We start from the raw sequence: 5,406 nt of genomic DNA, 5'->3' as shown, positions 1-5,406 counted from the left end.
GGTGGTGGCAGCATCATGGTTTGGGCCTGCTTTTCTTCAGCAGGGACAGGGAAGATGGTTAAAATTGATGGGAAGATGGATGGAGCCAAATACAGGACCATTCTGGAAGAAAACCTGATGGAGTCTGCAAAAGACCTGAGACTGGGACGGAGATTTGTCTTCCAACAAGACAATGATCCAAAACATAAAGCAAAATCTACAATGGAATGGTTCAAAAATAAACATATCCAGGTGTTAGAATGGCCAAGTCAAAGTCCAGACCTGAATCTAATCGAGAATCTGTGGAAAGAACTGAAAACTGCTGTTCACAAATGCTCTCCATCCAACCTCACTGAGCTCGAGCTGTTTTGCAAGGAGGAATGGGAAAAAATGTCAGTCTCTCGATGTGCAAAACTGATAGAGACATACCCCAAGCGACTTACAGCTGTAATCGCAGCAAAAGGTGGCACTACAAAGTATTAACTTAAGGGGGCTGAATAATTTTGCACGCCCAATTTTTCAGTTTTTGATTTGTTAAAAAAGTTTGAAATATCCAATAAATGTCGTTCCACTTCATGATTGTGTCCCACTTGTTGTTGATTCTTCACAAAAAAATACAGTTTTATATCTTTATGTTTGAAGCCTGAAATGTGGCAAAAGGTTGCAAAGTTCAAGGGGGCCGAATACTTTCGCAAGGCACTGTATGAGTACTAACAAGCTAGCAAGCAAGTGCTACGTATCAACAGCCATCGTCAGTCAATCCAGTAGGGGTTGGAAGCTATAATGAACTTCAAATAGTCTCTCATGTCGTGATATCGCATCCCGCCCTGTTCAGCTCCCTCGACCATGCTCGATTCGCTCAACGGTCCCCCGCCCACTCCGTTTCTCTCCCTTCCATTGAAAGTGAATGGCTTCCGATGTTTCACAGCGTGTAATGTAAATGGTATAAATGGCACTTGATGAAACATTTCAATAAAGGCATTATGTATGAGGAATACAATGTGTTGGGCTTTTCATTATGAGGACCAAAGTAAGCAGTAATTGTTTGCATTCCACTGCTGGCATACTTCTGAAGCTAAGCAGGGTTGGTCCTGGTCAGCAGCATACCACCCTGCATTCCACGGCTGGCTTGCTTCTGAAGCTAAGCAGGGTTGGACCTGGTTGGTCCCTAGATGGGAGACCAGATGCTGCTGGAAGTGGTTTTGGATGGCCAGTAGGAGGCACCCTTTCCTCTGGTCTAAAAAATATTCCAATACCGCAGAGCAGTGATTGGGAACACTGCCCTGTGTAGGGTGCTGTCTTATGGATGGGATGTTAAACGGGTGTCCTGACTCTCTCTGGTCATTGAAGATCCCATGTCCCTTATCATTAGAGTAGGGGTGTTAACCCCGGTGTCCTGGCTAAGTTCCCAATCTGGCCCTCAAAACCATCATGGTCACCTAATCATCCCCAGTTTACAATTGGCTCATTCATCCCCCTCCTCTCCCCTGTAACTATTCCCCAGGCTGTTGCTGTAACTGAGAATGTGTTCTCAGTCAACTTACCTGATAAAATAAGGGTTAAAAATATAAAGTAAAGATATATATGTAGTAGATAGGGTTGGACTGATATAATATCTTACAAGTAATCTCAACTACCTCTAACAATTTCACAACTACCTTATACACACAAGTGTAAAGGGATGAATGAGAATATGTACATATAAATATATGGATGAGCGATGGCCGAACGGCATAGGCAAGATGCAGTAGATGGTATAGAGTACAGTATATACATATGAGATGAGTAATGTAGGGTATGTAAACATTATATAAAGTGTAATTGTTTAAAGTGACTAGTGATACATTTATTACATTCAATTATTAATTATTAAAGTGGCTGGAGATTTGAGTCTGTATGTTGGCAACAGCCACTCAATATTAGTGGTGGCTGTTTAACAGTCTGATGACCTTGAGATAGAAGCTGTTTTTCAGTCTCTCGGTCCCAGCTTTTATGCACCTGTACTGACCTTGCCTTCTGGATGATAGTGGGGTGAACAGGCAGTGGCTCGGGTGGTTGTTGTCATTGATGATCTTTTTGGCCTTCCTGTGACATCAGGTGCTGCAGGTGTCCTCGAGGGCAGGTAGTTGAAGCGTTGTGTAGACTGCACTACCCTCTAGAGAACCTTACTGTTGTGGTCGGAGCAGTTGCCGTACCAGGCGGTGATACAACTTTCCACCTTCTCCACTACTGTCCCATCGATGTGGATAGGGGGGTTCTCCCTCTGCTGTTTCCTGAAGTCCACGATCATCTCCTTTGTTTTGTTGATGTTGAGTGTAAGGTTTTTTTCCTGACACCACACCCTGAGGGCCCTCACCTCCTCCCTGTAGGTAGTCTCGTCGTTGTTGGTAATCATGCCTACTACTGTTGTGTCGTCTGCAAACTTGAAGAGTGAGTTGGAGGCGTGCATGGCCACACAGTCATGGGTGAACAGGGAGTACAGGAGAAGGCTTAGAACGCACCTTTGTGGGGCCCAATTGTTGAGGATCAGTGGGGTGGAGATGTTGTTTCCTACCCTCACCACCTGGGGGCAGCCCGTCAGAAAGTCCATGCACGGCTATGATTATAATCGAAGAGAATTCCCTTGGTTGATAATGCGGCCGGCATTTAATTGTAAGGAATTCTAGGTCAGGTGAACAAAAGGACTGGAGTTCCTGTATGTTGTTAGGATTACACCACGACTCGTTAATCATAAGGCATACACCTCCGCCCTTCTTCTTACCAGAGAGATGTTTGTTTCTGTCGGCACGATGCGTGAAGTACTGACTCCGATAACGTATCCCGAGTGAGCCATGTTTCCCTGAAACATAGAATGTTACAATCTCTGATGTCTCTCTGGATGACAACCCTTGCTCAAATTTCGTCTACCTTGTTGTCAAGAGACTGGACATTGGCGAGTAGTATACTCGGGAGCGGTGAGCAATGTGCCCGTCTACGGAACCTGACCAGAAGACTGCTCCGTCTGCCCCTTCTGCGGTGCTGTTGTTTTGGGTCACCTACTGGGATCAGATCCATTGTCCTGGGTAGTGGTCCGAACAGAGGATCCGCAGAAGGGAAAGTCGTATTCCTGGTCGTAATGTTGGTAAGTTGACGTTGCTCTTATATCCAATAGTTCTTCCCGGCTGTATGTAAGACTGAAGATTTCCTGGGGTAACAATGTAAGAAATAATACATTAAAAAACAAGATAATGCAAAGTTTCCTAAGAACTCGAAGCGAGGCGACCATATCTGTCTGCGCCATCTTACCAGTCACATTCTCATTCACATCCTCATTCCAGTGGTTTTCCTTTATTTAGACTATTTTCTACATGGTATACTAATAGTGAAGATATCAAAACTATGAAATAACACATATGGAATAATGTGGTTACCAAAAAAGTGTTAAACAACAAATCTTGTGGACTACAGGAATAGGAGGACCGAGCATGTCCCATTCTCATCGACGGGGCTATAGTGGAGCAGGTTAAGAGCTTCAACTTCCTTGGTGTCCACATCAACAACAAACTAGAATGGTCCAAACACACCAAGAGAGTCGTGAAGGGGGCACGACAAAGCCTATTACCTCTCAGGAAACTAAAATGATTTGGCATGGGTCCTGAGATCCTCAAAAGGTTCTACAGCTGCAACATCGAGAGCATGACTGATTGCATCACTGCCTGGTATGTCAAGTGCTCGGCCTCCGACCGCAAGGCACTACAGAGGGTAGTGCGTACGGCCCAGTACAGCACCGGGGCTAAGCTGCCTGCCATCCAGGACCTATATACCAGGCGGTGTCAGAGGAAAGCCCTGAAAATTATCAAAGACCCCAGCCACCCCAGTCATAGACTGTTCTCTCTACTACCGCATATCAAGCAGTACCAAGTGCCAAGTCTAGGACAAAATGGCTTCTCAACAGTTTTTACCCCCAAGCCATAAGACTCCTGAACAGCTAATTCAATGGATACCCAGACTATTTACATTGTGTGCACCCCCAACCCCTCTTTTTACACTGCTGCTAATCTCTGTTTATCATATATGCATAGTCACTTTAATTATACATTCATGTACATACTACCTGAATTGGGTCGACCAACCAGTGCTCCCGCACAATGTTATCCGGGCTATCTGCATTGTGTCCCACCCACCACCCGCCAACCCCTCTTTTACGCTACTGCTACTCTCTGTTCATCATATATGCATAGTCACTTTAACCATATCTACATGTACATACTACCTCAATCAGCCTGACTAACCGATATCTGTATGTAGCCTTGCTACTTCTATAGCCTCGCTACTGTTATAGCCTCGCTACTGTATATAGCCTGTCTTTTTACTGTTGTTTTACTTCTTTACCCACATATTGTTCACCTAATACCTTTTTTTGCACTATTGGTTAGAGCCTGTAAATAAGCATTTCACTGTAAGGTCTACTACACCTGTTGTATTCAGCATTTCACTGTAAGGTCTACTACACCTGTTGTATTCAGCATTTCACTGTAAGGTCTACTACACCTGTTGTATTCAGCATTTCACTGTAAGGTCTACTACACCTGTTGTATTCAGCATTTCACTGTAAGGTCTACTACACCTGCTGTATTCGGCGCACGTGACAAATAAACTTTGATTTGATTTGATTTGAAAATATATTTCAGAATTTAGATTCTTCGAAGGAGCCACCCTTTGCCTCGATAACAGCTTAGCATACTCTTGGTATTCTCTCAACCAGCTTCACCTGGAATACTTTCCCAACAGTCTTGAAGTAGTTCCCAGATATGCTGAGCACTTGTTGGAAAGAAAAACCCTGGAATGAGTAGGTGTGTCCAAACGTATGAGTGGTACTGTATATCTAAAAAAAATCTTGCATATCTTAATTTAGTTCCACAATTATTCAAATAATATGCATAATAATGTTGTCAGTTCATATGAAGGGTTGTTACTTATAACCAGGATTGGCATTACAAATATGACATTGTTGTCAAGCAATTAGTATTTTGACAAACCATTGTTGTGATTCATCCTGTATTGTCCCCCCCCCCCCCCCCCCACACACACACACACACACACTCACTCCCTACCCTTCCCCCCACAAAAATCCACAGGCACAGACGTTCATGAATGGATATAGAGTTGTAGCTGTTTGAGAAGGCAGAGATTTGATTAACCAATGTCAAGTCCTAGCTGATGGCGCTAAGATACACCCCTCTACCCTGAAACACACACACGCTGGTCCCCAGTTGTGACCATTTTCCCAAAGCATCTCTGAGCAATCAGACCTTTTGATTATTATGTGCCACCAGGGCCATAATAATTTGCCCCCTCTCTGATTGTCTGAGTGTGACCCCCTCCCCATGAGTTACTGAAGCTAGTGTTGCCAGCACTGCCACCGGAATCCCCACCGGCTAGGTACAA

This window comes from Oncorhynchus mykiss, chromosome 1, assembly GCF_057628025.1.
Source record: "Oncorhynchus mykiss isolate SJ-2025 chromosome 1, ASM5762802v1, whole genome shotgun sequence".
Lineage (NCBI taxonomy): Eukaryota > Metazoa > Chordata > Actinopteri > Salmoniformes > Salmonidae > Oncorhynchus > Oncorhynchus mykiss.
The sequence above is the reverse complement of the archived record's forward strand: the minus strand, read 5'-3'. Positions refer to the sequence as shown.